This window comes from Panulirus ornatus, chromosome 64 (genome assembly GCF_036320965.1).
Source record: "Panulirus ornatus isolate Po-2019 chromosome 64, ASM3632096v1, whole genome shotgun sequence".
Classification (NCBI taxonomy): Eukaryota; Metazoa; Arthropoda; class Malacostraca; order Decapoda; family Palinuridae; genus Panulirus; species Panulirus ornatus.
In genome coordinates this window covers 8,887,566-8,909,560 of record NC_092287.1, presented here as the reverse complement: position 1 = coordinate 8,909,560, position 21,995 = coordinate 8,887,566, and the positions used below count along the sequence as shown (strand labels likewise).

The following is a 21,995-nucleotide window of genomic DNA, read 5'->3' as shown; positions in this document are numbered from 1 at the left end:
TTTTGTTGCAAAATAACAATATAATAGATGTGGGAGGTTAATCTGTCTATTTATATCTCTGATGCCCATTCCCTCCTGGAACTCCTATCAACAGCAAAAGCATCTCCCCATACATTATTCTATGCATCCTTCCTCCATTTCTCTCCCTACAGTATTCTTCAACTCAATTTCCCTAAGTCCCAGGTAGTCTTCCTTTTACACCAATCCCTTTAATCATACTCTTCCTTTCACACCAATCCCTTTAATCATACTATCATTCCCCTAACGTTCCTTCACCTCCTACTAATCCTATGCCTCTTCCCATAATCTCCTTTCCGACTGTCCGTAAGGCGCTTCTTTCTTTGGACACAAGCAAGGCTTATGGTCCCAATGGCATCCATCCCCATGTAATGGAAGATTGTACCTCTGAACTTGCACCTGTGCTTCCTAATCTGTTCCATTTCTATGTTAAACCCAAACCTTTTCCTTCCCCTTGGAAGCATGCACTAATACATCCCATCCCTAAGAAGGGTGACCGTTCTGACCCCTCTAACTATAGTCCTCTTGCTTTGACATCTACCATTTCCAAAGTCTTTGAATCCCTATGCAAATCCCATATCCTTAAACACCTTGAAAATATGCCTTCTCTCTGATTACCAGTAAGCTTCTGTAAGGTGAGATTGAGTGGTGATGTTCTTTTCTATTTTACCAATGTTTTGCAATCATCCCTGAAAGATTTTGGAGAGTCATGTGTAGTTGCCCTTGGCATATCTATGGCTTTTGACAGGGTGTGGTGTTGGGGTCTCATCTTTAAGCTTCCCTCTTTTGGCTTACCTCCCTCACTTTGCTCCTTCATATCTACCTTCCTCCATGGTCGATCTATCTCTTGTGATTGTTGATGGATCAGCCTCCCCCTTTTCTCTATCAACAGTGGTGTCCCTCAAGGTTCTGTCCTATTCCCTACACTTTTTCTCCTTTTTTCATGTGTGGTTCACTTTCCCTCTTCTATAGGTGTTACTTTGGTTTTTGCTCCTGAGAGCTGGCTCCTTGTGTGCCTTCACCACTCACTAGACCATGCAACACTCGGCAAGCTGCAGCATCACCTGATTATTGTGTGACCATCAGCAACTCAAGGGTGGGCTGTTTTGATACCTGCTTCTTTCCCTAAACATCGAAGCTTTGCAACTCTCTACTTTCTTAAGTCTTTCCCAATAACTAAGACCTGGCACATTTCAATAGACAGGTTTTTCACTTCTTCAGAAATTCAATAATACTCTCCCTTGTCTTTTCTTTTCCTGTTTTATAATTCTCTCTATATTTCAATTAGAGCCTGGCCTCGACGTGGAGCCTTCAACTTAAAAATAATCACTGTCCTTGTAAACTCCCTATCTTACATTCTTTCCACAAACCCAACCACCTCAAAGTATTAATTTTCACCCATTCTACCAATCCACAGTTCATTCCTTTTGCATTCCCTGCCACACAAAATCTCTCACACACCTCCCATTACTTCATTCATTCCATGTAGCCATACCACATGCTCCTCTTAAAAGGTGCACTTCACCCCAAAGAGAGAGAACAACCACAGCAGCAGCCGCAAAGAAAAGAAAGCCTCGAGGCCCCCGAAACAGGAGGTCCACCTCAATGTACCCTTCCATCAAGAGAAGGCCAGCAAGAAACCTCAACAAGACGTAGAGGAGATGGACCTCATAGAGCTAGTCACTGAGTAGGAACCTCCTGCCAGGATAGCTCAACAAGGTCCAGCTCATAAATGGACAGCAGCACCACCCTGAAGATTCTGTCATTGAACATTCAGGGAATAAGGAACAAAACATCTACTGCAAGCAGCAGCACACAGTGAAGGCCTCGACATCATATTCCTTCAAGAAACATTCCTCCAGGAACACCACAGCTTCTGCTTCAGTGGGTAAAAGATGTACAGGAAGCACTTTGGTCAAGCACAGACCAAAGGCTGCAAAATCCTAGTCAGGTCGTACATCCTAAACACAGAGGTCATGCACATGATGCCTTGTAGTCAGGGCGTCGAAGTACAAGTCATAGGAGTCATATTACCAGACCGTGACATCATCATCTTTAACACCTACAAGAGCCAGAGGGACTCATAGAAATCACAGAATTATTTGCATTGGCCACACACACCATGCTAGTAGGGGGAGATTTCAATGCTCACCATCCCTTCCTCAACTCAACGAGGGCCATCAATGAGGATGGGCAACACCTGTAACACACACTGCTTGACACCCCAGACATTACCCTCCTCAACAACAGCGAATCAACCCAGATAAGGAGAGGGAGACTCGACCTCACCCTTCTCTCCAACTACCTACAAGACTCAGCCCACTGGCAACTGCACCCTTCTCTCACCAACAACCACTTTGCCACGCTGACCACTTTATCGGTTAGCAAGCTCCCTGTGCCTCCACACCTAAGATGGAGGTACAAAATTCAAAAAGCCAACTAGAAGCTTTTCAGAAGCAAAATTAAGACATGGAAAGATGAGCACCAGCACTAGGTGGGCATCACACCCATAAATGAGAGGTGCCTACATGAGGAACTAGTTCGAGCCCTTCAAGAAGCAGTAGATCTGGCCATCCCCAAGACCAAGACCTCAGCCAGACAACACCAAAACCATTGTTACTACTGCAGTGCTAGAAAAAACTACAGAAGACACAGCAGACAAAGCAAACAGACACCTTCTACAGGATACAATCCAGCACACCAGAGAAGAAACTAAAAGCATTAAGAAAGCAAGCTGACTCAAACGGTGATCTGAGCTGAATGAGCACACCTCCCTCAGCAAGATGTGGGGCCAGATCAATAGAACATCTGGCACAACTGTACCACCACCACTGGCTCACCCCAGGAGGCAGAAAGGCTTGCGGATCTCTTCTCCAACCGAGCAGCCACAAATAACCTACCCACACAGGCAGAAGAAAAACGAAAAAGACTCAGACAGGGTAGGATACAACGCATACAAAAAGCAAACAGCAGGCAAGACACAATGGAAAGGGCCTTCACCAAATTAGAACAGCAAAAAGCAATGAAACTGAGCAGGGACATGGCACCAGGGGCCAACAGAATAACTTACTGCATGCTACACCATGCTGGAGAAGCTGGACATGAGGCACTGCCGCAAATCATCAACACTTCATGGACAACATAGAAACTCCCACTGGAATGGAAAAAGGCAGACATCCAGCCCATTCCCAAGCCCAGAGGACCAGAGAAACTCCATCACCTTCCTCAGTTGCACCGCTAAGATGACAGAGAGGATGGTTCTCAAACAGGCTCAAGTGGAAAGTCGGCCTCCTGCATCCCCATATCTTCACCTCCACAGAAAATACTGGGTCAACAACCAACATAGCAGAGATACTGAGCACCATTGACGGCAAACCAGCTATAGTGGTCTTCCTGGACCTGGAAAAAGCCTTCGAGCTAGCCAGTCCACTGGCGATATTAGAGACTCAGCAAACCAGCTATAGTGGTTTTCCTGGACCTGGGAAAAGCCTTCGAGCTAGCCAGTCCACTGGCAATATTAGAGACTCTAGATGAAGAAGGGAGTCCAGGGGAGGCTCATCTGGTGGATCCAGGATTACCTGACACACTGCCAGGAACGAGTATAATTCCAAGGAGTCACCTCATCATACAAGCCCCTTGAAAATGGCACCCCACAAGGAGGCATCCTCAGCCCAACACTTTCAACATTCTGATAGAGAACTTAGCGAAGCTCCCCTGCTACACCGATGAACTCCAGCTGATAGTGCGAGGGCGCAAGAGATTTGCCAATGTCCAACACACACTCAAGCTGGTTGAAAAAGAGTGCAACACACTGAGCCTCAAGAAAAACACTACCAAAACAAGGACGATGGCCCTGTGCTCCACTAGGCCAGACAGGATGCCCTCCATTCAGGGAATGCCAGTAACCTGAGTCGACACCCACCAGTGTCTTGGAGTGTGGTTAGATCGAAAACTCAGCATCAGGACACAGCTTCAGCATCTCCGACAAAGAACAAAAAGCTGAGGAAACATCATGAGTTCCCTGACTAGCCCAGCTGCTGGGGCTAACATGGAGCTGCTCAAGGCCTACTACAATGCCACCATCATATCGCTGGTACACTACTGTGCTCCACCACTCATTGGCCTGAGGGATGACCAGGTAACCAACATGGAAGTCATCCAAAAGGATGCACTCAGGACCATGTTGGGAGCTCCCATGTGGACCAGGATCTGCAACCTGCAGATGAAGACTGGGCTGGCACCCCTAGCAGCACGAGTCAAGGAGACAACAATGGCGACTCTAGCTAAGATCTGCTGATCAGGCAAGCCTTCAACCACAAAGGGGCCAAAGTCCGGGCCACCCTTCACCTAGACCACAGGGAGCGAGCAACACCCTGGACACACGAGGCAGCTAATGCCATCAAAGCCTTTCAAGCAACGGCATCCACACTGAAGATGGAGGATATACCACACCAGTGTAGTTTACCGCCTCCATGAAACCATCCACCAGCCACCTTTGCAGTCACAGCATTAGGAGACAAGAAGTCCACCCTCCAGTAGGAAGACCTGAGAAGACTGGCTTTGACAGCCATGGCCACTGAGACATCTGCTGAAGCTGTGAAGTATGCTACCCTCATCTTTCTGAACAGTGGTCCAGACAGATGAGGAAAGGATGGGGGAGGGTGGCCTTCCACACCCAAGGTCATACTTGCCTCTGGGGGCCGTCAGATGGCTGCTCCACACTACAGATGGAGTTGGTAGCCATCTCTAAAGCCCTGGAACATGCAAATACCATGCACTCGAAGCCCATGATAATACACACGGACTCCAAGTCATCAGTGCAAGCACTACAACACAGCCTCCCAAAGGACAACATTTAGCTTGTCACTTCAATCCTCGCTCAACTTCAAGAGCTACAGCGACAGGGACATCCCATCGCCATACACTAGATCCCTAGCCACGTGGGGATCGAGGGGAACGAGACAGCAGACAAGGCAGCTAAGGCAGTTACACACATTAGCAATATCCAGGTACATGCTCCAGTGAGCCTGTAACAAGTCAAGCACCAGTTACAGAAAGCAGCAAGGCTCTAGACCAAGAGGAATCTCCTGGACACCTACAATGCCAGATCCCAATTAGCCAAGTGGTACATAGTGACCACATTATTGGAGCTACCATATAACAACAGAGGAATGACCAGGAAAACCCTAGTGAATCTACACCATCTATGACTGGGATACCAATGTAGCAGGCAAAAAAAAAATGAACAGGGTCATCAGAGAGTGTCTAGAATGAGAAGCCTTCAAAGCACCACCTGGAATACTACACGCTGGACTGTGAAGTGACACAATGTCTCCGTGCAAGCGTCCCTGACTTCAGTGAGGAAGACCATGTACTACCAGCAGCGTAACTACTTTACAAGACCCAAGAGAACCAAATGGAACACCTGCTCCGGAATACAGGTGAATACCCACCTCCTAGATGAAAATAGCATGTCCAGCACCATCTCCAGAAGTTGCCTGCATCTTAGAAGACCATGCGTAAAAACTAAGGAACAGGCCGCCAACAGGCAAAGGCCCATGTCAGACCAAGCAAAGGTCCGACGATTTTGAAAAAAAAAAAATTCATTTCCACAGCCTGGATTCTTGACCTTTGTGATGTATCCCATGTACATGTTTCAGCTGCAAAGGTCAAGGTTGGGAGGACTATGCATTCCCTTAATCCTTTCTTCACTTCCATACTTACACCTCTAGTCTTTATTATTCTATCAAGGAACCCAAGGACTCTCTTACCCTGTACTGCTCCCTCCCTTCTCTCTCTTTCCATATCACCAAACTTACCCAAGATAGCTCCCAATTACTTAAATTCTCTCACCTCTTCCAGTCTTTCTCTCCCCCATATCTATACCACAGTTTTAGCACCCTTTCTTTTCTCAATGTATAGGGCTTTGCAAAATTTATATTTTCACACTGCCTCCTCACAAATACCATTACTTTACTTTAACTAGCAACCCCCTTCAATCATTTACGCTTAAAAAATCACCAAAGACACTTACAACCCTCTGCAAGTCATCTTCAATCTCAACAAACAGGGTTGCCAATAGTCACCACACCTTACCACCACACTCCATATCTATAACCCTTTTCCCAAGTTTTACTTTCATCCCTTTTATCACCCTATTTATATTTCATTTATTTTTTATACTTTGTCACTGTCTCTCGCATTAGCGAGGTAGCGCAAGGAAACAGACGAAAGAATGGCCCAACGCACACACATACACATGTATATAAATATACGTCCACACACGCACATATACATACCTATACATTTCAGCGTATACATAAATATACATTGACATACATATATACACATGTACATAATTCATACTTGCTGTCTTTATTCATTCCCGTCACCACCCTACCACACATGAAGTGACACCCCCCTCCCCCCGAATGCGCACGAGGTGGCGCTAGGAAAAGACAACAAAAGCCACATTCATTTACACTCAGTCTCTAGTTGTCATGTATAATGAACAATACCACAGCTCCCTTTCCACATCCAGGCCCCACAAAACTTTCCATGGTTTACACCAGATGCTTCACATGCCCTGTTTCAATCCATTGACAGCACGTCGACCCCGGTATACCACATCGTTCCAATTCACTCTATTCCTAGCACACCTTTCAACCTCCAGCATGTTCAGGCGCCGATCACTCAAAATCTTTTTCACTCCATCCTTCCACCTCCAATTTGGTCTCCCACTTCTCCTAGTCCACCTCTGACACATATATCCTCTTTGTCAATCTTTCCTCACTCATTTTCTCCATGTGACCAAACCAATATATCCTCTTTGTCAATCTTTCCTCACTCATTCTCTCCATGTGACCAAACCATTTCAATACACCCTCTTCTGCTCCCTAAACCACACTCTTTTTATTACAACACATCTCTCTTATCCTTTCATTACTTACTTGATCACACCACCTCACACCACATACTGTCCTCAAACATCTCATTTCCAACACATCCACCCTCCTCCGCACAACCCTATCTATAGCCCACGCCTCACAACCATATAACACTTCACTTCCTCCAGTTTTTCTCTATTCAAACTTACCTCCCAATTGACTTGTTCCTCAACCCTACTGTACCTAAAAACCTTGCTCTTAATCACATTTACTCTCAGGTTTCTTCTTTCACACACTTTACCAAACTCAGTCAACAGCTTCTGCAGCTTATCACCCTATCCATATATTTATTGAAAAGCCACAGTCACATCAAGACATGTATACTGAAACTTTTGCTCAACTCTCCATCCACTTTTACACATGCATCTGCTCTTCTAAAGAAGGCTTTCATACCATCCACAAGTTGTCCAAATACCTCATATATCCTTATCATTTCCCATGAAGCATTCCACTCATCTCTGTTATACACTTTCTCCAGATCCATAAAAACTGTATACAGATCCTTTCCTTTCACTGGATACTTTTCCACATTCATTCTCATGACAAAGATCTGATCCACACATCACCTACCTCTCTAAACCCCCCTTGCTCCTCACTTATTCTGCATTCAGTTACTTCCATCACTCTATCAATTAACATTTGCATACAATTTTCTTGTAATACTTAAAACTCATTTCCCTATACTTGTTACATACATCCATAGCACCTTTTCCTTTGAATATTTATTTTTGCTTTGTCGCTGTCTCCCTCGTTAACGAGGTAGCGCAAGGAAACAGACGAAAGAATGGCCCAACCCACCCACATACACATGTATATACATACACGTCCACACACACAAATATACATACCAATAATCTCAATGTATTATTTTATTATTATTTTTTTATTATACTTTGTCGCTGTCTCCCGCGTTTGCAAGGTAGCGCAAGGAAACAGACGAAAGAAATGGCCCAACCCCCCCCCATACACATGTATATACATACGTCCACACACGCAAATATACATACCTACACAGCTTTCCATGGTTTACCCCAGACGCTTCACATGCCTTGATTCAATCCACTGACAGCACGTCAACCCCGGTATACCACATCGCTCCAATTCACTCTATTCCTTGCCCTCCTTTCACCCTCCTGCATGTTCAGGCCCCGATCACACAAAATCTTTTTCACTCCATCTTTCCACCTCCAATTTGGTCTCCCTCTTCTCCTCGTTCCCTCCACCTCCGACACATATATCCTCTTGGTCAATCTTTCCTCACTCATTCTCTCCATGTGCCCAAACCACTTCAAAACACCCTCTTCTGCTCTCTCAACCACGCTCTTTTTATTTCCACACATCTCTCTTACCCTTACGTTACTCACTCGATCAAACCACCTCACACCACACATTGTCCTCAAACATCTCATTTCCAGCACATCCATCCTCCTGCGCACAACTCTATCCATAGCCCACACCTCGCAACCATACAACATTGTTGGAACAACTATTCCTTCAAACATACCCATTTTTGCTTTCCGAGATAATGTTCTCGACTTCCACACATTCTTCAAGGCCCCAAGAATTTTCGCCCCCTCCCCCACCCTATGATCCACTTCCGCTTCCATGGTTCCATCCGCTGCCAGATCCACTCCCAGATATCTAAAACACTTCACTTCCTCCAGTTTTTCTCCATTCAAACTCACCTCCCAATTGACTTGACCCTCAACCCTACTGTACCTAATAACCTTGCTCTTATTCACATTTACTCTTAACTTTCTTCTTCCACACACTTTACCAAACTCAGTCACCAGCTTCTGCAGTTTCTCACATGAATCAGCCACCAGCGCTGTATCATCAGCGAACAACAACTGACTCACTTCCCAAGCTCTCTCATCCCCAACAGACTTCATACTTGCCCCTCTTTCCAAAACTCTTGCATTTACCTCCCTAACAATTTGTTTATGGATGGGGATCCATAAACAAATTAAACAACCATGGAGACATCACACACCCCTGCCGCAAACCTACATTCACTGAGAACCAATCACTTTCCTCTCTTCCTACACGTACACATGCCTTACATCCTCGATAAAAACTTTTCACTGCTTCTAACAACTTTCCTCCCACACCATATATTCTTAATACCTTCCACAGAGCATCTCTATCAACTCTATCATATGCCTTCTCCAGATCCATAAATGCTACATACAAATCCATTTGCTTTTCTAAGTATTTCTCACATACATTCTTCAAAGCAAACACCTGATCCACACATCCTCTACCACTTCTGAAACCACACTGCTCTTCCCCAATCTGATGCTCTGTACATGCCTTCACCCTCTCAATCAATACCCTCCCATATAATTTACCAAGGAATACTCAACAAACTTATACCTCTGTAATTTGAGCACTCACTCTTATCCCTTTTGCCTTTGTACAATGGCACTATGCACGCATTCCGCCAATCCTCAGGCACCTCACCATGAGTCATACATACATTAAATAACCTTACCAACCAGTCAACAATACAGTCACCCCCTTTTTTAATAAATTCCACTGCAATACCATCCAAACCTGCTGCCAATGTATACATATATATACATATGTATACATATGTATACATATATATACAAACACAGACATATACATATATACACATGTACATAATTCATACTGTCTGCTTTTATTTATTCCCATCACCACCTCGCCACACATGTAATAACAACCCCCTCCCCCCTCATGTGTGCGAGGTAGCGCTAGGAAAAGACAACAAAGGCCCCATTCGTTCACACTCAGTCTCTAGCTGTCATGTAATAATGCACCGAAACCACAGCTCCCTTTCCACATCCAGGCCCCACAGAACTTTCCATGGTTTACCCCATACGCTTCACATGCCCTGGTTCAATCCATTGACAGCACGTTGACCCCGGTATACCACATCGTTCCAATTCACTCTATTTCTTGCACGCCTTTCACCCTCCTGCATGTTCAGGCCCCGATCACTCAAAATCTTTTTCACTCCATCTTTCCACCTCCAATTTGGTCTCCCACTTCTCCTCGTTCCCTCCACCTCTGACACATATATCCTCTTGGTCAATCTTTCCTCACTCATTCTCTCCATGTGACCAAACCATTTCAAAACACCCTCTTCTGCTCTCTCAACCACACTCTTTTCATTTCCACACATCTCTCTTACCCTTATATTACTTACTCGATCAAACCACCTCACACCACATATTGTCCTCAAACATCTCACTTTCAGCACATCCACCCTCCTCCGCACAACTCTATCCATAGCCCAAGCCTCGCAACCATACAACATTGTCGGAACTACTATTCCTTCAAACATACCCATTTTTGCTTTCCGAGATAATGTTCTCGACTTCCACACAGTCTTCAACGCTCCCAGAATTTTCGTCCCCTCCCCCACCCTATGATTCACTTCCGCTTCCATGGTTCCATCCGCTGCCAAATCCACTCCCAGATATCTAAAACACTTTACTTCCTCCAGTTTTTCTCCATTCAAACTTACCTCCCAATTGACTTGACCCTTAACCCTACTGTACCTAATACCTTGCTCTTATTCACATTTACTCTCAATTTTCTTCTTTCACACACTTTACCAAACTCAGTCACCAGCTTCTGCAGTTTCTCATATGAATCAGCCACTAGCGCTGTATCATCAGCGAACAACAACTGACTCACTTCCCAAGCTCTCTCATCCACAACAGACTGCATAATTGCCCCTCTTTCCAAAACTCTTGCATTCACCTCCCTAACAACCCCATCCATAAACAAATTAAACAACCATGGAGACATCATGCACCCCTGCCGCAAACCTACATTCACTGAGAACCAATCACTTTCCTCTCTTCCTACACGCACACATGCCTTACATCCTCAATAAAAACTTTTCACTGCTTCTAACAACTTGCCTCCCACACCATATATTCTTAATACCTTCCACAGAGCATTCTATCAACTCTATCATATGCCTTCTCCAGATCCATAAATGCTACATATAAATCAATTTGCTTATCTAAGTATTTCTCACATACATTCTTCAAAGCAAACACCTGATTCACACATCCTCTACCACTTCTAAAACCACACTGCTCTTCCCCAATCTGATGCTCTGTACATGCCTTCACCCTCTCAATCAATACCCTCCCATATAATTTCCCAGGAATACTCAACAAACTTATACCTCTGTAATTTGAGCACTCACTCTTGTCCCCTTTGCCTTTGTACAATGGCACTATGCAAGCATTCCGCCAATCCTCAGGCACCTCACCATGAGTCATACATACATTAAATAACCTTACCAACCAGTCAACAATACAGTCACCCCCTTTTTTAATAAATTCCACTGCAATACCATCCAAACCTGCTGCCTTGCCGGCTTTCATCTTCAACAAAGCTTTTACTACCTCTTCTCTGTTTACCAAATCATTTTCCCTAACCCTCTCACTTTGCACACCACCTTGACCAAAACACCCTATATCTGCCACTGCCTTTGAATATAGGAACAATAATTGCTTTCACCCAATCCTCAGGCACACCCTTCTGCTTCCATGCTAAATTACTTATCTAATGCATCTACTTCTCCATTCTTCAACATTTCAGTTGTAATGCCATGCACACCAGATTAAAACCCCAAACAGTCATATTACTTGTGACAACAACACTTTCAAACATACTACACTTCTCACTAAATGTACCTGGCAGTACTCCTGGTAAAACAAACACCTTGCAGTGAAGTATATGTAAAGCATACATATGCAAATTTTCACTATAGTGAATTGTATATCATTATACTGAGAGAACTATGTTCTAGTTAATCCTGATAAAAATGTGAATTTGTTTGTTAAGAATATCTGAGAATCTCCCAACCATGAAAGATGCATTTGTTAAGTTTCACCTGATCTGGGGGGAAGGGGGAGTCTCAATGAAATTGGATGTTGAGATGGAGTAATGTCCCTATGACTTGAAATTTATTTTTTTCATAAACCCCCCATCTAAGAACAAACATTTCTTATTCCCCTGAGCAGAAGGTGCTATGGGTTGGGCCATTTTTCATACATGTACAAATCAATTACTTTTATCTCTTGTCTTTATTTGAAATGTACATAATTATAAAGAACTATATGTATATATTCAGAAATACAACCTAACAGCACATGTACTTAAACGCCACAGATGATTGCAAAAAATGTTTCAATCACTCCTACTTCAACATGATTTAAGTTCCAATAAATACAGTGTTAGACAAGATTTGTGTACAATATGTACAATACATTGATAAATAAATCTAAAGGATTTACAGTACACTGCCAAAATCCAACTAAAACATATATAGATATTCCTTGGCAATAGAAATCTAGAATTCAAGTAATCCTCTATCATTTTCCCAGATCTATACAAACTTTATGTCTTCAATCAGCTTCAGGGATAATTATATACAATAACACCCATAAGTGCAAAAAAAATGAAAAAAATCGATCTTAAAAACACATAAAACCAAAACCAGATTATCATTCCACAAAAATCTGCATAGTGATTTCCCTTTTGGGTTGCTATGTGGTACCTTTGTAAAGTCAGAATGGCAACATACATATTTTTTGTACTATCTAAACCAGGGGTTTCAATTCTTTTCAGCCCACTGCCTAGTTTCCAATTCTGCCCACACTTTACACTACTGTAATTCAAGATTAGGTTTCTCCAACAGTAAATCCACCAGAGATTAGTGCAAATATGCTTCACCATAAGATGGGAGACAGCAGACAACAAACAACAGTATGTTTTGACTACAACATTCAAAACTGAGGTTAATCCTGCCTCCTATGAAAAATTAGGTAGGGTTTCATAGGTGCTGTTGATTTCTAATGGCAATTCACTTACCATTTCATCAATGAATCCAATCTTGACACAAAGTAATGAAAGGGTGAGAGAGGTGTGGTAATAAAGAGGGTGGTTTTGAGAAAGCTGAGGAGGGTGTGCTGAAATGGTATGGACACATAAAGAGATAATGAGTGAGGAAAGATTGACAAAGAGGATATATGTATCAGAAGTGGAGGGGGCAAGGAGAACAAAGAGACCAAACTGGAGAAGGATGGATGGAGTAAAAAAGATTTTGAGTGATCGGGACCTGAATGTGCAGAAAGGAAAAAGACGCATAGGACAGAGTGCATTGGAATGATGTGGTATACTCAGGTTGCCATGCTCTCAATGGACAGAACTAGGTCATGTGAAGCATCCAGGGTGAGCAATGGAAAGATCTGTGGGACATAGTTGCAGGTAGGGAACTGTGGCTTTGGTGCATTAAACTTGACAGCTAAACTATATCAGTTTCACTAACATTTGATTACATTACAGAAATTTTATGAGGTCTTGTTACATTATGAAAGAATATCACAATTACACAATTCATGTTCTTACAGAGGGGTGTTGGGTGAAACAAGGAACAAATCCACTGTACCTTCAAAATAATAAACTACACTCATAATATTGTGTATACCATAATAACTCCAAATGACATGATTTTAATTGATAGAGATAACTACTAACTGCCTTCATTATTAACTGTGAATATCAATTCATTATGTTCTGCAATACTGGTGTAGATTCTATAGAATACTATAATGGATGCTGAGCATGATATGGATCATCAAATTTTCCTGAACAATATTACTTATGGTGACTGTAATATCTATTTATTAATTTGTTATACTCTGTCGCTGTCTTCCGCGTTAGCGAGGTAGCGCAAAGAAACAGACAAAAGAATGGCCCAACACACCCACATACACATGTATATACATACACGTCCACACGCGCACATGTACATACCTATACATTTCAACATAAACATATATATATATATATATATATATATATATATAACTACACAGACATATACATATGTACATAATTCATAATTGCTGCCTTTATTCATTCCCGTCACCACCCCACCACACATGAAATGACAACCCCCTCCCCTGCATGCGTGCGAGGTATCACTAGGAAAAGACAACAAAGGCCACAGCTCCCTTTCCACATCCAGGCTCCACAAAACTTTCCATGGTTTACCCCAGCCCCTTCACATGCCTTGGTTCAATCCATTGACAGCACGTCAACCCCGGTATACCACATCGTTCCAATTCAGTCTATTCCTTGCAAGTTTGTAATATATCCATGAAAATTTGGGGTAAGTTTCATTAACATTAGGTTACTTTATGGTACTTTTATAATGTCACATTACAGAAGAATATTACAATTATGCCATTCATTCTTCTTATTAATGAGTCAAGTGAAACAAGGAACACTATCCATTACTACCTCTAAAGTGATAAACTGCAGGAGAAAGATCTGTGCCAACCGCAATAAATCCAATGACATGGTTTTTCTTGATATGAAGCCTATTAATTGCCGCATAACTGAAACATTGATTGTCTTCATTAGCACTGCATCATTATTACCTTCAAATATCTATAGTGTTCTGCAATACTAGCGCTGAGTTTAGAGAACACTAAAACAGTTGGCAGAGCAAGATTTGAATCATCAAAACTTATTGAATGATATCACTTACAGCAATAGTAATATATAAGGGAAAATGTGAGGCAGATTAGAGTGGGTAAAACCGCGAAAAATCAACAAAACACATGGAAACCTCACAACTTCGCTTGCAATCAATACTTATCATAATTTTCAGTATTCTAGATGAAATATATCATACATCCTCATGAAAAAGCACCACCAACAAAATACCAAACATTAATATACAATCCTCAGGCACCTCACCATGAGTCATACATACATTAAATAACCTTACCAACCAGTCAACAATACACTCACCCCCTTTTTTAATAAATTCCACTGCAATACCATCCAAACCTGCTGCCTTGCGGAAGATGAAAGCCGGCAAGGCAGCAGGTTTGGATGGTATTGCAGTGGACTTTATTAAAAAAGGGGGTGACTGTATTGTTGACTGGTTGGTAAGGTTATTTAATGTATGTATGACTCATGGTGAGGTGCCTGAGGATTGGCGGAATGCGTGCATAGTGCCACTGTACAAAGGCAAAGGGGATAAGAGTGAGTGCTCGAATTACAGAGGTATAAGTTTGTTGAGTATTCCTGGTAAATTATATGGGAGGGTATTGATTGAGAGGGTGAAGGCATGTACAGAGCATCAGATTGGGGAAGAGCAGTGTGGTTTCAGAAGTGGTAGAGGATGTGTGGATCAGGTGTTTGCTTTGAAGAATGTATGTGAGAAATACTTAGAAAAGCAAATGGATTTGTATGTAGCATTTATGGATCTGGAGAAGGCATATGATAGAGTTGATAGAGATGCTCTGTGGAAGGTATTAAGAATATATGGTGTGGGAGGAAAGTTGTTAGAAGCAGTGAAAAGTTTTTATCAAGGATGTAAGGCATGTGTACGGGTAGGAAGAGAGGAAAGTGATTGGTTCTCAATGAATGTAGGTTTGCGGCAGGGGTGTGTGATGTCTCCATGGTTGTTTAATTTGTTTATGGATGGGGTTGTTAGGGAGGTAAATGAAAGAGTTTTGGAAAGAGGGGCAAGTATGAAGTCTGTTGGGGATGAGAGAGCTTGGGAAGTGAGTCAGTTGTTGTTCGCTGATGATACAGCGCTGGTGGCTGATTCATGTGAGAAACTGCAGAAGCTGGTGACTGAGTTTGGTAAAGTGTGTGGAAGAAGAAAGTTAAGAGTAAATGTGAATAAGAGCAAGGTTATTAGGTACAGTAGGGTTGAGGGTCAAGTCAATTGGGAGGTGAGTTTGAATGGAGAAAAACTGGAGGAAGTGAAGTGTTTTAGATATCTGGGAGTGGATCTGGCAGCGGATGGAACCATGGAAGCGGAAGTGGATCATAGGGTGGGGGAGGGGGCGAAAATTCTGGGGGCCTTGAAGAATGTTTGGAAGTCGAGAACATTATCTCGGAAAGCAAAAATGGGTATGTTTGAAGGAATAGTGGTTCCAACAATGTTGTATGGTTGCGAGGCGTGGGCTATGGATAGAGTTGTGTGCAGGAGGATGGATGTGCTGGAAATGAGATGTTTGAGGACAATGTGTGGTGTGAGGTGGTTTGATCGAGTGAGTAACGTAAGGGTAAGAGAGATGTGTGGAAATAAAAAGAGCGTGGTTGAGAGAGCAGAAGAGGGTGTTTTGAAGTGGTTTGGGCACATGGAGAGAATGAGTGAGGAAAGATTGACCAAGAGGATATATGTGTCGGAGGTGGAGGGAACGAGGAGAAGAGGGAGACCAAATTGGAGGTGGAAAGATGGAGTGAAAAAGATTTTGTGTGATCGGGGCCTGAACATGCAGGAGGGTGAAAGGAGGGCAAGGAATAGAGTGAATTGGAGCGATGTGGTATACCGGGGTTGACGTGCTGTCAGTGGATTGAATCAAGGCATGTGAAGCGTCTGGGGTAAACCATGGAAAGCTGTGTAGGTATGTATATTTGCGTGTGTGGACGTATGTATATTCATGTGTATGGGGGGGGTTGGGCCATTTCTTTCGTCTGTTTCCTTGCGCTACCTCGCAAACGTGGGAGACAGCGACAAAGTATAATAATATAATATAAAATAATATATAGAAAACACTAGCAGCCATTTAAGCCCAAAAAATACAATTGGTGTATCTATTCTCATATTTCATATGCTTAATGATACTTTTCAATGGGTGGAATTGATATTTTACAAGTGTATTATCCACTTTCCAGAGTACCTCTACATTTTCCCCCAATATATATAACCTTACCTAAAATCTTTCAAAAAAATTCAAAGCTCTACATCATGTTCAGTAATTGCTATCATATTCCCTACCAATTACACTACCAGTGCAGAAGAAAAATCAGCTACAATTAAGGGCTAATGAGAATGTGGAGCTAATCTACACATTTGCCAAAGTGTCATTCTATCATGTGATTTTAAGTGACATCAATATATATATATATATATATATATATATATATATATATATATATTTTCTTTCTTTCATACTATTCGCCATTTCCCACATTAGCGAGGTAGCGTTGAGAACAGAGGACTGGGCCCTTGAGGGAATATCCTCACCTGGGCCCCTTCTCTGTTCCCTCTTTTGGAAAATTAAAAAAAAAAGTGAGAGGGGAGGATTTCCAGCCCCCCGCTCCCTCCCCTTTTAGTCGCCTTCTACGACACGCAGGGAATACGTGGGAAATACGTGGGCGAACTTTTAAGCTACACATTAACTAAAACTGGTTTAATCACGAAATTCAGATAAAAAATGATCCGAGTATAATGCAAATACCATTACAACCTATAAATATCACACGATGTCCTTTACATACCAATTCAAAGTAAGAAATTACAACCTTCACTCACTTCTGGTGACCCAAAATACTTCACAAGAGTGCTACTCTCACCCGTGCAACATGGACACCAAGAGGCACGTCCCTTGCTCTCCCACGGACATCAATTATCGATTTTTCACCTAACATGACCTTGTCATCCTCAATAAGTCAGCTGACAATGTCGGTTTTAAATCATATCTTCGAAGAAATACACCTTTTCGCAGTAACGATGAATAAAAACATATATATAAATACTTACAATATATATCTATAAATATAAGACCAACACGGAACTGCACTACTTAACAACACAGGACTGACATGGAACTGCACTTATATACCTACAATGTATACAAGACCGACAGGAAATCCACTTACAATATGTATATAGAAAGGAAGAAAAGGGTGCTGCACACAAATCGTAACAGCCGCAGCCGATAGGGATATACACAAGATAAAGAGCAAAAAAAACTGTTTAAAAGGCACTGGCAGCTGATTCCTAGCGCACGACTGGGACCACTGATGTAAACAATTCCTGAGGGATGTCAATTGTAAAGCTCTAAGTTTACAATTTCGCATTTCACCACAACCCATTAAAATACCTACATTGACTATATTTTACCACAATCCTATCATTAAAATACCTACAGTGACTATATGAAATAAGTGTAATGCTTATAAATTCAATCTCCATTATCATGACTGCAATGATGGCGAGTGACAAATTATGGATCAATGATAACATTATAACTAAAGATGGTGAGTGAGAAATAATGATGCCATCTTATGAAATCGATAATAATATTGAATGTATCGATAGTTTTTAAAAAATCGGGCATATTTTGGCCGTAGCTGTTCATATTTTTTCGGCCGGGCAAGCATTTTCATGGCCCAATTTCAGGGATTAGGCCGAAAAATCAACCTCTTTTTTCTCTTTCTTTCTTGTTTTAAATATAGTCGGACCTCTGCTTGGTCCGACACGGACGAGCCTTTGCTTGTTGGCGGTCGGCTTCCTAATTTTCATGTCTGGTCTTCTAAGATGCAGGCGAGTTCTTATCGAGATGGGGCTTGGGGTGCTATTTTCATTTGGTCTGGAGCAGGTGTTCCATTGGGTCTTCTAAAATAATTAGGCTGCTGGTAGTACATGGTCTTCCCTCATTGAAATCAGAAACTCTTGCACAGAGACTTTGTGTCACTTGGCAGTCCATCATGTAGTGTTCCAGAGGGTGCGTTGGCAGCTCCTGACAATAGACGACGCAATCTCTGTTGACGCCGTCAATTTTTTTCCCAGTTACATTGGTAACCCGGTCGTACACGGTGTAGATTGACTAGGCTTTTCCGGCTCGCGCCTCTGTCGTTTTAAAGCGCCTCCAATAACGTAGCCACCATGTACCACTTGGCTGACAGGGATTCGGCATTGTAGGCGTCCAAGAGATTCCCCTTGGTCCGGAGTCTTGCTGTTTTCTGTAGCTGGTGCTTGACTTGTTGCAGGCTCACTGGAATATGTACCTTGATATTGCTAAAGCGTGTAGCTGTTTTAGCTGCCTCGTTCCCCCTCGATCCCCATGTGGCTGGGGATCCAGTGTATGGTGACGGGTCGGCCCCGTCGCTGTAGGTCTTGAAGCTGAGCGAGGATCGAAGTGACACGCTTAATGTTGTCCTTTGGGAGGTTGTGTTGCAGCGTTCGCGCTGATGACTTGGAGTCCGTGTGTGTTATTAAGGGCTTCGAGTGCGTGGTGCCTGCGTGTTCCAGGGCTTTGGAGATGACAATCAATTCTGTTTGTAGTGTGAAGCAGCCATCTGACAGCCTCCAGAGGCGAGTATGACCTTGGGAGTGGAAGGCCGCATGCCCCCGACCTTCCCTCATCTGTCTGGTCCACTGAGCCGTCTGTGAAGTATGCTAAAGCTTCAGCAGGTGTCTCAATGGCCATGGCTCTCAAAGCTAGTCTTCTTAGGTCTTCCTGCTGGAGGCTGGACTTCTTGTCTCATTTGGTCAGGAGCAGGTGTTCCATTGGATTCTTTTGAGTCTTCTAAAGTAGTTAGGCCGCTGGTAGTACATGGTCTTCCTCATTGAAATCAGAAACTCTTGCACAGAGACTTCTTGTCTCCCAATGCTGTGACTGCGAAGGTGGCTGGTGTAGGATCCCATGAAAGCGGAAACTATGCTAATTGTTTGTTGTATCCTCCGTCTCCAGTATGGACGCCGCTGCTTGGAAGGCGTCCAGGAGGTTCCTCACATTCTGTGGTCTAGGTGTAGGGCGGCCAGGACTTTGGCCTTTGTGGATGAGGGCTCGTCTGACCTGCAAATTTTAGCTAGAGTCGCCGTTGACGTCTGCTTGACTCTTGCTGCTAGGGGTGGCAAACCAAGTCTCCCATCTACAGGTTGCGGAGCCTGGTCCACATGGGAGCTCCCAACATGGTCCAGAGTGCATCATTTTGGATGACCTCGATATTGGTCACCTGGTCATCCCTCAGGCCAATGAGTACTGGAGCACAGTAGTCTACCAGCGATCTGATGGAGTCGGTGCAATAGGTCTTAAGGACATCCATGTTAGCACCAGCGGCTGGGCCAAGTCAGAGAACCCACGATGTTTCCTCTGTTTTTGTGTTCGTCGGAGATACTGAAGCTGCGTCCTGACGCCGAGGTTTCGGTCAAACCACACCCCCGAGAGACACTACTAGTGGGTGTCGACCCAGGGTTACTGGCGTTCCCTACATAGAGAGCATCCTGTCTAGCCTCGTGGAGCAGAGGGCAATAGCCCTTGTTTTGATAGGGTTCATCAGGAGGCCAAGTCTATTGCACTCTTTTTCCAGCCACCTTGAGTGCGTGCTGGGCGTTGGCGAATCTCTAGCGCCCTCGCACTATTAGCTGATCATCGGCGTAGCAAGGGAGCTTAACCGTGGGCTTGAAGGGGAGCTTCGCTAAGTTCTCCATCAGGACACTTGAAGAATGTTGGGCTGAGGATGTCTCCCTGTGGGATGCCCTTTTCGAGGGGCTTGTATAAAGAGGCGACTCCTTGGAATCGTGCTCATTCCTGGCGGTGCGTCAGGTAGTCCTGGATCCACCAGATGAGCCTGCCCTGGACTCCCTTCGCAGCTAGAGTCTCTTAACATCGCCAGTGGACTGGCTAGCTCGAAGGCTTTTTCCAGGTCCCGGAAGGCCTCTATAGCTGGTTTGCTGAGTCTCTAATATCGCCAGTGGACTGGCTAGCTTGAAGGCTCTTTCCAGGTCCAGGAAGACTACTATAACCGGTTTGCTGTCAATGGTGCTCAGTATCTCCGCTATGATGGTTGCTGACCCGGTGTTTTCTGTGAGGGTGAAGATATAGGGGTGCGGGGAGCCCGACTTTCCACTTGAGCCTGTTGAGGACCATCCTCTTTGCCGTCTTGGCAATGCGACTGAGGAGAGAGATGGGTCGTGGTTTCTCTGGGCTTGGGAATGGGCTGGATGTCTGCCTTTTTTCCATTCCAGTGGAAGTTTCTGTGCTGTCCACGAGGCGTTGATGACGTGCAGCAGTGCCTCGTGTCCACCTTCTCCAGTGTGGTGTAGCCTGGAGTAACTTATTCTGTCGGCCCCTGGTGCCGTGTCCCTGCTCCGTTTCATAGCTTTTTGCAGTTCTTGCTTGGCGAAGGCCCTGTCCATTGTATCTTGCCTGCTGTTTTTTCTCATATGCGTTATATCCTCTCCTGTCTGAGTCTTTTCTGTGTTTTTTCTGCCTGTGTGGGTAGGTTATTTGTGGCTGCTCGGTCGGAGACCCGCAATTCTCTCTGCCTCCTCCCTGGGACTGGAGTGAGCTGGTGGTGGCGATACAGTCAGGCCAGATGCTCGCTCTCTTCAACTGGCCCCACATCCTGCCGATGGAGGTGTGCTCGTTCAGCTCGGAGCAACATAGGAGCCAGCTTGCTTTCTTGATGCTTCTAGTCTCTTCTCTGGTGTGCCGGATTGTATCCTGTAGAAGGTGTCTGTTTGCCTCGTCTGGGGTGTATTTTGTAGTTTTTTTTTCTAGCCCTGTTTACCTTGTTGTTGAGCTCCTTCCCTCTGCTGCAGAAGTACTAATGGTCTTGGTGTCGTCTGGCTCAGGGTTCGGTCTTGGGGATGGCCAGTTCTGCTGCTTCTTGAAGGGCCTGAACTAGTTCCTTGCGTAGGCGACTTTCGTCTGTGAGTGTGATGCCCGTCTGGTGTTGGTGTTCATCTTGCCACGTCTGAATTTTGCTTTTGAAAAGCTCCCAGTTGGCTTTTTAAGTGTAGTACCTCCATCTTGGTAGTGGAGGCGGAGGGAGCTTGTTGACCGATAGAGTGGTCAGCGTGGCAAAGTGGTCGCTGGTGAGAAGAGTGCAGGTGCTAGCGGGCTGTCTTTCAAGGAGCGGGAGAGGAAGGTGAGGTCGTCTCCCTCCCCTGAATGTTGGTTGGTTCGCCGTTGTTGAGGAAGGTAATGTCCGCCGTGTCAAGCAGTGTGGTAGAAGTGTAGCCCATCCTCATTGGCGGCCCTTGTTGAGTTGAGGAAGGGATGGTGAAAACTGAAATCATCCCCGACAAGCGCGGTGTTGTGTGCGGCTGATGCATATAATTCCGTGATTTCTAGAAAGCCCTGAAGGTGAATGTCACGGTTAGGTGTTTATAACCTCTGTAAACTTCAGTGTGTTCGTATTTCATAGGTATCTCTAGCGTCCGTAATACTTGTACCTCAACGGCATTGCTTACGT

The 21,995-nt window shown here is 44.0% G+C and overlaps 1 protein-coding gene across 4 annotated transcripts in view; it reads right to left on the bottom strand.

The window, feature by feature from the left end:
• LOC139746239 (macrophage migration inhibitory factor-like) overlaps nucleotides 1–21,995 on the bottom strand; it is a 108,422-nt gene that overhangs the window by 39,047 nt on the left and 47,380 nt on the right. The window contains exons 1-2 of one of the 4 annotated variants that reach the window (XM_071657244.1): nucleotides 17,670–17,792; nucleotides 14,283–14,380 (exon numbers count right to left, since the gene is read on the bottom strand). The exons of 1 other annotated variant lie outside the window; for it this stretch is intronic. The gene's annotated coding sequence lies outside the window, so the exon portion shown is untranslated. Of the gene's footprint in view, nucleotides 1–14,282; nucleotides 14,381–17,322; nucleotides 17,417–17,669; nucleotides 17,831–21,995 lie in introns of those variants that run through there. 2 more of the 4 variants (XM_071657243.1, XM_071657246.1) reach the window with 2 other exon arrangements.